The following is a 13509-nucleotide window of genomic DNA, read 5'->3' as shown; positions in this document are numbered from 1 at the left end:
CTAATCATCAGACATGCTTCTGCTGATATCTCATATCCTGAGCCGAGCGCATAGGCCGCTCGGCACCCTTTATACCCTCGCCCCTATTTGGCCGAACGGACAACCCCCTCGGCCCTTGGCCCCTGCCGAGAGGACTCCCGCTCGGCCCTTCGGTCTTCCTGCCTTGGCGTCGGAAACCTGAGCCCATGGATGGGCTTATCTCTAGCTCCGTTCGGACCTACCCATCCGCTCGGCTCGGCCAACCACCGCACAGCCTTTCATCGGTCCTCAGGCTGAGACCCTTCAGGAAGTGGGTTCCCCATTCTTACTGCCGGATCAGTTTTAAATATCCATTTACAACCAACGAGCTTCTTTCCTTCAGGCAATTCAACAAGTTCCCAAACGTCATTGTCTGTCATAGACTTCAACTCTTCTTGCATGTCGTTAATCCACCTTTCAGGGTTAGAACATTGTTTGACTCCTTGGAAAGATATAGATCACTTTCCAACCTTATGTTAAAATCATGCTCTTGGAGATAAACATAATCATGAGAATTCGTGGTTCTCCGTTCCCTTCTTAAAAACACTTGTGTTTGAGGTGGTTGAGGTACTTGCTCATCAAAATGAGGCAATACTTCAATTTCAGTAGCAGGTTCCTCCAATTGCATTGGAGATGTCATGCAAATATCTTGGTTCACTATGCTCACTACATGTATGATACTCATAATGTGTGATATAGTAACCATGCCGCTACTGATTGCACTAGTAGTGGCCATAGGAGGGTCGCCAATGCTTTCCTCAAAAGATACTTCCTCGATTTTATTACTCCCAATATCCTCAATGAACTTAACATTTCTTGTTTTGAAAAAGGATCTATTAGAGGGATCATAAAATTTATACCCTATTGACTTTTCAGAATAATCTACAAAATTGCAGCTAACTGTTCTTGAGTCCAATTTTCTTTCATTAGGCCTGTAAGGCCTAGCTTTAGCTGGACAACCCAAACATGTAAATGCCTAATACTAGGTTTTCTACCCGTCCACATCTCAAATGAGGTTTTAGTTACTACCTTACTAGGTACTCTATTGAATAGGTAAACTTGAGTGCTTCACCCCATAAAGACTCTGGTAGAGAAGTGAAAGTCATCATACTTCTTACCATGTCTTTTAGGGTTCGATTGTGATGCTTAGCTACACCATTCTGACTGGATGTACCAGACATGATATATTGAGTCACAATACTATACTCAGCAAGGTAGTTCGTAAAATGTCCAGGACGTTGTTCACCTGATCCATTATATCGACCGTAATATTCACCTCCATAGTCAGATCGGGCAGCTTTAATTTTCTTACCTAGTTGAAGTTCAACTCCGACTTTGAAAATTTTGAACATGTCCAAATATTACGATTTCTCATTAATAAGGTACAGATAGCCAACTCTAGAATAGTCGTCTATGAAGCTAATAAAATATGTGTGTCCATTTCAATATGTCTTAGGGAATGATCCACAAATGTTCATATGTATTAGCTCCAAAACATCACTACAACGGCTAGCCCCCATGTTCCTTTTATTAGTGGTCTTCCCTTTAACACACTCTATGCAGATATCAAGATCTAACATGTCAAGGGAATCGAGAATTCCATGTGACATTAATCTTTTAGGTATTGTTTGGATATATGTCCTAAATGTGTATGCCACAACATGGAAGAATTCTCGTCGGTCAATTTGCATTTCGTACCTATACTATGCATTATTACATTGTCAATTGTAAGAGTAATGGTGTTCAATTTATAAAACTTATCAACCAAGGAACCATTGTCAACCAATACTGAATTAAAAAATTATTGAAAATTCCATTTCTAAATGAACAAGAATAACTTATCTGTTCAAATAAGAAATTGAAATTAAATTCCGTCGAAAAGACGATACAATAAATATATTTTCTAAATCCATAAAAACATTGGTTTCTAAACAAGGCCTAGAAATACCAATCAACTCGACTTTAGTCTTCTTTCCATTTCCTGTATAGATGTATCTTTTACCATCAAGTGGAAGTCAGCTCTTGAGACAACCCTGCATAGTGACACTTATGTGAGTAGTAGCACCGGTATCTATCCACCAAGTGTTAGTGGGTGCAATAACTAGATTGACTTCCAAACCAACAAAGTCGAGAAGTTTACCTTTCTTTACACGTCAATTGGCGTACTTGAGGCAGTCTTTCTTCATATGACTTTTCTTCTTGCAAAAGAAATAAGTGGATTCCTTATCCTGCTTCTTATGCTCCTTATGACCATTACCTCTAGAATGTGTAGTTTGTTTTCCTTTTCCTTTGTTATTGATCCTCTTTCATTTCTTGCTCACACTTTAAGAACCAGATGCTAAGTGAGCACTCTTAGATGTCTCAATCTTTAGTCTCCCTTCCTCTTACACGCATTGAGCAATGAGCTCATTCAATGTCCACTTTTCCTTTTGAGTATTATATGATATTTTAAAAGGAGTGAATCGTGCAGGCAGAGATATCAAGATGAAATGCACTAATATACCCTCAGACATATGTACTCTCTTATGTTTCCTTTTCTAGTATACCGCATGGTTATCAACTTCATAAGAAGTGTGGTAGTGTCAACCTTTTCATTTGAGGTGAATCAGTCTGTCAATTGGTTTAGAAAACTCCTAGCATATTCTCCCTTAGTTATTGACTCTTTAATTGGTGCCGGCATGGATAGCCTCATGATACTTAGACTCATGCTATTTGATCTCTCCTACAGTTAAAATCCAGCCCTCTGCTCTATAGTGTTGTCACTTATCAGAGGTGTGGGGCGATCATTGTTTAATGTATAGTCTGAGTCCATATAGCCTAAGACTGCAATTATGTATTCTTTCCATTCAGTAAAATTCGAACTAGTTAATGTTGGGATGTTATTAATACTGGTAATTACAGATTGCACTGAAATTAAAGAGAGAAATTTTATTTAAGCTTATGATTTAACTAAAGCCAAGAACATATAAGTAATATAAAATTATACAAATAAAATTCAATTTTAAATGCACATAAATAAGCTATTTATGAGATATCAAGTACAACATAATATGTCTTCCTTTGGTCCGACACATTATTTGTTAGCGATACTCTTTGATATAACTCAAACTTTAATTTGTCACATAGTGTGTCTTCCTTTAGACTGACCTATTATGCGCATAATATACTACTTTATATGAGTTATATTTTGATTCATAGCTCACAACAACCTTAATCAACTACATAATAGGTCTTTCTTTGGGCCGACATATTTTGTGCATGATCTGAATAAAATAATATTTTATTTTATAGTTGTAAACTATCTTATACATATATCCGATATAAAAGTAACCTTCCTTTGGGCCGATTACTTTTGGCATAGATATACGTTTACCAATACAAAATGCACTAAACTTACCTAAGGTGTTTTCTTTTGGGCTGATACATTAGTTCAACTTAGTAGCACGTTATGTTGATAGACTCAAGAAAATTTTACGAACTTATTCGAACAGAAATTACTTAATCAACTTTAACAACTTCAAATTAGACTTATTAATCAATTGATACCATATGATAGTCGATTAGTTTTATTTAATCGATTTTAAAATTTATTATATGCGACTACATGGTCATATACAGAATCCTTCTTTAAAAAGTTAAAATTCCCTTTAAATTCTATAATTTAATAGTATTATTTAATACTATTTAATGCTTTAATTATTCATGCATAATATATATATATATATATATACATATATATATATATACCGCCGGATTCCGGTCGCGATCGTGTCCGGAATCCGGCGCGATCGCGACCGGACTCCGGACGCTATCGTGACTGGACGCTTGTGACTGGATGCTCACGACTAGACGCGATTGTGCCAGATTCCGACGAGATCGTGGCCGGATTCCGGCACGATCGTGGCCGGATTCCGGCACGATCGTGGTCGGAATCTGGCGCAATCGCGTCCAGTCGCGATAGCGCTAGGAATCTGGCCGCAATCGCGCCAGATTCTGGACGCGATCACAATCGGAATCCGGCGGGATCGCGGCCGGATTCTGGACGTGATCGCGACTGGACGCGATCGCGCCAGATTCCGGCCACGATCGCGCTGGAATCCGGCCGCGATCTCGCCGGAATCTGGCACGATTGTGTCCAGTCGCGATATTGTCCGGAGTTCGGCCGCGATCCCCGACGGGTTCACCCTTGGGCTATAGTATGGGTGGGTCCAGGCGGCCGCTGGCGATGGGCAGATGGTCGGTGGCAGGGCGGGTGGCGGGCGCGTGAGGAGGCGCGGTGAGCACAGTGAGCAGCGAGAACCAATTGTTTCGGCGAGAACGAAGAGAAAAAAAAGAAGAAAAAGTTGCATTTAAAAAATTAAAAAGAAAATGACATGGCTAGTCCGTAACAATCCGTAAGAAATAGTCCGCAGCATAACAATCCTCTCTCTCTCTATATATATATTCATGTTGAAATAATATTTGTTTCATTGTGAAACTGTTCTTTCAATATGAACATCGATTAAAAAAAAGTAGAAAATTAATAAAATAAATTAATTTCAATCTATGAAAAATAAAACTAAGATTAGTAATTGATATAATCACGAGAAATCAATTTAAAAAATTCTTAATAAATTTCTATCAATTCTGTTACGGGACTATAGGTTCTATATAATGAGCATCTATTATCAGCTCATAGATGATAATAGATACGGGACTATAGGTTCTATACATACAAAGTCTACATCCAATAATCAAAACCCAATAAACCTAAGTTATATCATTTTAATATGTTCGGTTTGTACTCGTATGTACAACTTATAATTATACCCACTAATTAGAAATAATAACCAACAGTTTCCCATGCTCACGACCATCTTCCGCTCGTTGCCCTTGTTCCCAATGTGACTTCTACCCTAGAAGTGCAGATCCGTAATGTACTTATACTGGAGGTTTTGGTGGAGGCTGTGAGCATAATCCAGACATGATTATTGGCTACGTGGTTTTCTTTTTTTTCCTTGCATTAGTGGTGATAAACTTTCCTAGCTTTAAGAGATAAAGTACTAGAATTAGTCTTTCTAATTTTAAGGGATAAATCATTGGAATTAGTCTTAGTCTTATGGTGTATATAAAGGGTCCTAGAGATGTGTATTCATTCAATTCATTTTTCATCTTCTAAGAAAGTATTCTATCAATTGTCTTCTTCCTCGCTCTATTCTTTTTTTTTTTTTTTTTTTTTTGCATATTAGTGTGTGCCTTGGGTGTGTTATTCATCGATTCTAAGCCAACATCTGGTATCAGAGCCTTGGCAGTATAGAACACCCAAGAATCCACGATTCCACAAAAATGTCTGGCATCCCACAAGTTGTTGCGAAGGAGAACGACGGAGTGTCATTTCCCTATCCGATGCTAAGCCCTCACAATTATACTGTGTGGGCAATAAAGACAGAGGCGATTCTTGATGCCTAGGGAGTCTGGGAGGCGGTGGAGCCAGTGGAAGGAGCCCAGGTGGATGCAAAGAAGGATAAAAAGGCAGGTGCATACATCTTGCAGTGTGTCCCCGAAGACATACTTCTTCAGATCGCAAAAAAGAAGACGGCGAAGGAAGTCTGGGACATCCTCAAGATGAGGTACCTTGGAAGTGATTGAGTGAAAAAGGCACGCATACAAACGTTGAAGAGTGAGTCTGACGCCCTTCGGATGAAGGAGATTGACACGATTGATGAGTTTGCTGGCAAACTCAGTGCTATGAGCAGCAAGTTCTCCGCTCTTGGTGCCACGGTTGAAGATTCATCTTTGGTAAAGAAGTTACTCGATTCTATCCCTGATAAGTTCTTCCCTATTGTTGCCGGTATTGAGCAGTTTCACGACCTTGAGACGATACCATTTGAGGAGACTATTAGGCGACTGAAGGTGTACGAGGAACGAACATTACGATTAGGCGGAAACACCAACGGCACTAAAGGAGAGCTCCTACTTACTCATGCCGAATGGCAAATGCGACAGAAGGGGAGCAACGTGGACACTTCGTCAGGAGGAAAGGGGCGTGGGTCCAGCAGCCCTAGTCGTGGAAAATGGCGTGGACGTGGGCGAGGGCGCGGTCGTGGTCGTGGTATGCAACGCCAAGACAGTGCAGGAGGGACTAGCGGCAACAACAGTGGCACTCGAGACAAGAGACATATAAAGTGTTTCAATTGCGAGAAAATGGGGCATTATGCGTCCGAATGCTACAACAAGCAGCGTGATGATGAGGCTCACCTCACTTGTGCCACCGATGAAGAGCTAGCACTGATGATGACCGTGTCCACAAGGAGTCTAACACTAGGCATGAGCGACAGGATACCATTTTGCTCAGTGAAGATAGGTTGCTACCGGAGATGTACCTCGACGTTAATAAAGGAGATAAAGACGTTTGGTACCTAGATAATGGTGCCAGCAACCACATGACTGTCCATCGTGAGAAGTTTCAAGAACTAGATGAAACCATCACCGGGAGGGTGAGGTTTGACGATGGATCAACCATTGAGATCATGGGCAAGGGGACGGTTGTGTTCGAATGCAAGAACGGCGATCGGAAGGCTCTCCACGAGGTATACTACATTCCGAAACTTTGTAGTAATATCATAAGTCTCGGTCAATTGACAGAAACTGGGAACGAGGTGCACATGGGAAGAGATACCATGAAGGTGATTGATAGGAGCGGGAAGCTCTTGATGCTGGTAAAGCGAACACAAAACCGCTTGTACAAGATAACCTTGAAGACATTCAAGTAAGCCTGTCTCCTAGCAAGCCTAGAAGATCCAACCTGGTTATGGCATACAAGGCTCGGACATGTCAATTTCCATGACTTAAAGTTGTTAGGGGAGAAGAAATTGGCGGTTGATGTGCCTCTATTGCCCCAGTCGAACAAGCTTTGTGAGGTGTGTGTGATCGCCAAGCATGCAAGGTCGCCATTCCCTTGCCAAGCAAACTTTAGAGCGGAGAAGCCATTGGAACTTATCCATGCTGATATTTGTGGGTCAATCTCACCATGTACACTAGCCGATAACAAGTATTTCCTTCTGATTGTTGATGATTTTACAAGGTGGATGTGGGTGTTTATATTGGCAGCAAAGAATGATGCATTCTGAACATTCAAGAAGTTCAAATTATTGACGGAGACCAAGACTGAATACAAGATCAAAACACTTCGGACAGACCGGGGTGGTGAGTTTCTATCCACGGAGTTCACTCAGTTCTGTGAAAATGAAGGAATCGAGTGACATCTCACGTCTCCCTACACACCCCAACAAAATGATGTTGTGGAGCGCCGTAATCGCACCGTGATGGCCATGGCAAGATCTCTCCTCAAGGGTACACATATGTCGGCAAGGTTCTGGGGAGAGGCGATTAGGCATGTTGTTTATCTATTAAACCGTCTCCCAACTAAGGCGCTAGGAGAGTGCATGCCATTTGAAGCTTGGATGGGGAGAAAGCCACATCTCGCCCACTTGAGAGTGTTCGGTTGTATTGCATATATGAAAAATACAACCCCTCACCTCAAGAAACTTGACAACAGAAGCTCACCCATGGTATACTTGGGTGTCGAGGAAGGCTGCAAAGCTCATCGTCTATTTGATCCAAGGCATGGCAAGCTACAAGTAAGTAGAGATGTGATGTTTCGAGAAAATTGTGAATGTACATGGAATACATGTGCCAACAATGAAGAAAAGGTACCAGAGTTTATGGTGGTGGATGCATTCGGCACCGACGAGGTGATTGCTACAGCAGACATTGAGGCCACAGCGGAAGATGTCACAACACCGGCAGTAGCCGTGGCAGGAGCATCAAGTCCATCTACACCATCATCGAACACCAATACAGCTTCCTCGCCTTCGATAACAAACTCACCCGAGTCTTATAAAGGACCGGTCCATTTTAGGTCCATTGCTGATATCTACGCCAACACTGAGGAAGTGGTTGGTATTGATGAAGAAGAGGGTGAGGTGATGATGGTGATATTTGAAGAGCCGACATGTTATCAAGAAGCTGCAACCAAGGCTTGCTGGTACGAAGCAATGGAGAAAGAGCTGAAATCTATTGAGATGAACAATACCTGGAGCCTAACTGAGCTCCCATTAGGCCACAAGCCTATTGGCCTAAAGTGGGTGTTCAAATTGAAGAAAGATTCAGATGGGAAAGTCGTTAAGCACAAAGCAAGATTAGTGGCTAAAGGCTATGTACAAAGACAAGGCATTGACTTTGAAGAAGTGTTTGCGCTTGTCACTAGACTTGACACTATTCGAGTCATTCTTGCGCTTGCGGCAAATCAAAGCTGGGAGGTACACCATCTAGACGTGAAGTCATCATTTCTTAACGGAGAGTTAGAAGAAGAAATATATGTCACTCGACCAGAAGGGTTTGAAGTACAAAATCAGAAACATAAGGTATACAGGTTGTCCAAGGCCCTCTATGGATTGTGGCAAGCTCCACGTGCTTGGAACATGCATTTGAACAGGAGTCTGGAAGAGCTTGGCTTCAAAAAATGTACTCAAGAGAATGCAGTATATACAAGAGGTGAAGGAAAAGCAAAGATACTTGTTGGAGTGTATGTCGACGATCTCATCGTGACAGGAAGTAGCATAGAAAAAATCAACAAGTTCAACAAAAAATGATGACAGAATTTGAGATGAGTGATTTGAGTCTTCTCTCCTACTACTTAGGGATTGAAGTGGAGCAACAGAAGAGCCGAATTTTACTTAGGCAATCAGCTTATGCCAAGAAAATTCTATCTCAGTTCAAGATGACAGACTGCAATTCCACAAAGCATCCAATGGAACCCAAGACACAGCTGCATAAAGACTTGGAAGGGGCTCAAGTTGACACCACAGAGTATCGGTGTATCATTGGTTATTTGAGATATTTGTTACACACATGACCAGACCTGTCATATTCTGTCAGAATGGCGAGCAGATACATGGAGAGGCTTACAATCATGCATTACAAGGTGGTCAAACAAATTCTCAGGTATTTAAAAGGTACAATTTATTTTGGACTTGCTTACATAAATGGACCCCAAGAAATTGGTATATTCGGCTACTCGGACAGTGACTTAGCTGGCGATCTTGATGGAAGGAAAAGCACAAGTGGAATGACTTTCTATTTTAATGAAAGTTTGGTGTCCTGGAACTCACAGAAGCAGAAGACATTGGCGCTTTCATCTTGTGAGGCAGAGTTCATGGCAGCCACAACTGCGGCCTGCCATACTTTGTGGTTGAGGAGCCTTGCCAGCGAATTAATTGGTGTAGAGCCAAAGACAGTAACTTTATTTGTTGACAACAAATCTGCCATAGCCCTCATGAAGAATCCGGTATTCCATGGTCGAAGCAAGCATATAGATACAAGGTTTCATTTTATCAGAGAAGGGACGAATTGTGGTTGAGTTCGTTAATACCATAGAACAGCGAGCCGATGCATTAACTAAAGCATTGCCAGGAGTGAAGTTAGCTGCCATGCGACAACTACTCGGCGCCCGTGACTTAGAACCATGTCAAGATTAGGAGGGGTAATGTGAGCATAATTCGGACATGATTATTAGCTACGTGGTTTTTTTTTTCCTTGCATTAGTGGTGATAAACTTTCCTAGCTTTAAGGGATAAAGTACTAGAATTAGTCTTCCTAATTTAAAGGGATAAATCATTGGAATTAGTCTTAGTCTTATAGTGTATATAAAGGGTCCTAGAGATGTGTATTCATTCAATTCATTTTTCATCTTCTAAGAAAGTATTCTATCAGTTGTCTTATTCCTCGCTCTATTCTTTTTTCTTTTTTTTGCATATTAGTGTGTGCCTTGGGTGTGTTATTCATCGATTCTAAGCCAACAGAGGCGAGGTTTTAGTGGAGGCTAAGTTTGTCGTAGATTTTGAAAAATGCATTTATAGATAGAAAAAAATACTAATAAATAAAGTTTATTTAATAAAAAAGTTATCTTCAATTAAAAAAAATAAAAAAGTATAGATAAGAATTTTTACTAAACCCGTGATAAAAAAAATAACGCTTTTAAAAAAATATTATCTTTTAACGGTTATATAATCCTAATTTTCTTATGGTGATAAAATCAGTCAACCACAAATATGATCAAATCTATGTGACTCAACTCCTCACTTATGAACAAGGCTTCTAATATAAACCCAGTCGGTTGGACCTACGAGATTCAGCTCCTCACTCATGAACAAGGCTTCTAGCATAAAATCGTCCGGTCATAGAGCCAATTGGATCTATGAGACTCATCTCCTCACTCCTTATGAACAGGACTTTCAGCATAAATTTGGACGACCACAGAGTGGGTCTAACCTACGGAGCTCAACTCTCCACTCCTCCTGAATAGAGCTTTCAGCATGAACCCGAACGACAACAGAACTGGCAAGACTTACGGGGATCAACAATCAGCTCTCACTCCTCATGAGCAGGACTTCCAGAATAAACCTGGGCGGGTACATAACTAGTCGAACCTACAAGGCTTAGCTCCTCACTTTTCACATAGGATCGTCCCAGAATTGAAAATTAAAAAAAAAAAAAAAAGGAAAAAATCAGAATGCTTAAATATAGATCTAGAGATATCAGAAATTTATGAAAAAAGTTTCTAGATGTTCGTATTGTTCTCTTGATCTTAATAATATCCTTATAAATAATTTTGACCTAATATATTGAATGTTGCGAATTTTTAATCCGAATTTGACCTAATTCGAGTTAAAAAATCGCCACACTCAAAATATTACTTCAAAATTATGGATGATGACATATTTATGATCAGGAGAACGATACAAGCTTATAGAAATTTGTTTCATGAAATTACGATGTCTTTAGGTCCATATTTAAGCCTTACGATTTTTTCCTTTTTTTTTTTTAAAAAAATTTAATTCTAGGACGAATCCAGGATTCATCCCAGATTTGGAGACGAACCCAGGATTCGTCCCAAAATTTTGGGATGAATATATGGATTCGTCTGAAAAATTTGGCATGAATATATGGATTCATCTGAAAATTTTGGGGCGAATATATGGATTTGTCCCCAAATCTGGGACGAATCCAAGATTCGTCCTAGAATTGAAAAAAAAAAAAATTAAAAGGCTTAGATATGGACCTAGAGACACCAGAATTTTATGAAACAAATTTTTATAAGTTTGTATCGTTCTTATGATCATAATAGTATCCTCATAAATAATTTTGACCTAATATATTGAATATTGAGAATTTTTAATCTGAATTTGACCTAATTCGAGTTAAAAAATTGTCACACTCAAAATATTACTTCAAATTATGGATGATAACATATTTACGATCAGGAGAACGATACAAACTTATAGAAACTTGTTTAATAAAATTCCGATATCTTTAGGTTCATATTTAAGCCTTTCGATCTTTTTTCCTTTTTTTTTAAAAAATTCAATTTTGGGATGAATTCTAGATTCATCTCCAAATCTAGGACGAATCCATTCGTCCCAGAATTATTTTTTTTTTAAAAAAAGGGAAAAAACCTAAGGCTTAAATATGGACCTAGAGACATCGGAATTTAATGAAACAAGTTTCTATAAGTTTGTATCGTTCTTCTGATCGTAAATATGTCATCATCCATAATTTTGAAGTAATATTTTGAGTGTGGCGATTTTTTAACTCGAATTAGGTCAAATTCAGATTAAAAATTCTCAACATTCAATATATTAGGTCAAAATTTTTTATGAGGATACTATTACGATTAGGAGAATGACACAAATTTATAGAAACTTGTTTTATAAAATTTCGGTGTGTCTAAGTCCATATTTAAGCCTTTCGATTTTTTTTTTAATTTTCAATTCCGGGACGATTCCTGAATTCGTCCCAGAATTAAAAATTTTTTAAAAAAAGGAAAAAAAAATCGTAAAGCTTAAATATGGACGTAGAGATATCAGAATTGTATGAAACAAATTTCTATAAATTTGTATCGTTCTCTTAATTGTAAATATGTCATCATCCATAATTTTGAAGTAATATTTTGAGTGTAACGATTTTTTAACTCGAATTAGGTCAAATTCGGATTAAAAATTCCCAACATTCAATATATTAGGTCAAAATTATTTATGAGGATATTATTATGATTAAGAGAATGATACGAACGTATAGAAACTTGTTTCATGAAATTCCGGTATCTCTAGATCTATATATAAGCCTTCCGATTTTTTTTTTTTTTTAATTTTTAATTCTGGGACGAATCATGATTCGTCCCAGATTCTGGTTGGATTCTTCCCATATTTGGGGAAGAATGTAAGATTTGTCCCAAAATTATGGAACGAATTTAGCCAAATTTATTATAATTTTGGGATGAATATTTTTCATTTCAGATTTTCATCCCTAAATCATTATTTTTTTTTAGTGCCGTCCATCTAATCAGCTTCCGTGTCTACTCACTTATAAAGGAAATTAATATCTAAGTTTGAAATAATTAAAGGAAGGTCTGTACGACGAAACATTCGACTTAGCAACGGGTCTACAAGACTCTTGTTCCTTTTTTTATATTCCGATTGATTGAAATCTCCTCTCAACTTTGCTCCTCTCCGCTCATTTCCTCGAACTTCTGTTTCCACGGTCTTTTGCTCTGGATGATTTAAGCTCCATTCCAGGTACTCAATTCTGGCGGTGGATCACTCGAGTTATTTTAGTTGTTTGTGTAATTCTGAGGTTTGTTCCCTTATCTGAAATCTTACAGATTATTGAATCAGTTTGGAGCATAGCAGATTAGGAAAAATGTATGTTTTTTTCCCATCTTTAGATCCGCTTGTTGTTTGTTAGTTCGGATTATTAGAAATTAATATATTTTGTAGAACAATGACGGGAAGAGAATTGAAGAAGAAGACTTTAGTGGAGAATTGAGTTGCTATAGCACAGCTCGATGTTTTCTTCTACATCAAATGAGAATTACAAATTAGACATATACTCCATTACTTTAATTAAATCATAAAAGCTATTAATATTAATATTCTCGTAAATAGTCATTTTTGACGTATAATGCTAATCTTTATATGTATATTGTCTCGGGGGTTATGGTATCATGGTAGGATATATAGGTTGTCACCTAGGTACCCGTAGTTCGATCCCCATGTATAACATATTTGCAGGACTTATTTCTCTAAATGGGGGACGCAACCAAAGGATATTGGGCTGAACGCCATGTGCGCTTTTCGATTTACCCTGATGGCCGGTAGGAAACTTTCATGGTACCGGACCAATCGTTGATAGTTCTTGTAAAACCTATGCCCCATAGATTCTAAGAACTGCATAAGAATTCACATATAGGAAATATAAGAACATATGAGCATGGATCTTCCTAACATGCAGCCCTATTGGCAAAAAAATCTTTGTTTCCACTTTCTAATCAAATATACTTACCTAATTGCCCCTGATATTTTAAGTATAAAAGTTTAAAAATGAATATAATTCCTTTTAAATTAAGTACATTAAACTAGAATCTAGTATATTTTCTATCAAATTGAGCACGAT

This window comes from Zingiber officinale, chromosome 4A, assembly GCF_018446385.1.
Source record: "Zingiber officinale cultivar Zhangliang chromosome 4A, Zo_v1.1, whole genome shotgun sequence".
NCBI classification, from domain to species: domain Eukaryota; kingdom Viridiplantae; phylum Streptophyta; class Magnoliopsida; order Zingiberales; family Zingiberaceae; genus Zingiber; species Zingiber officinale.
The sequence above is the reverse complement of the archived record's forward strand: the minus strand, read 5'-3'. Positions refer to the sequence as shown.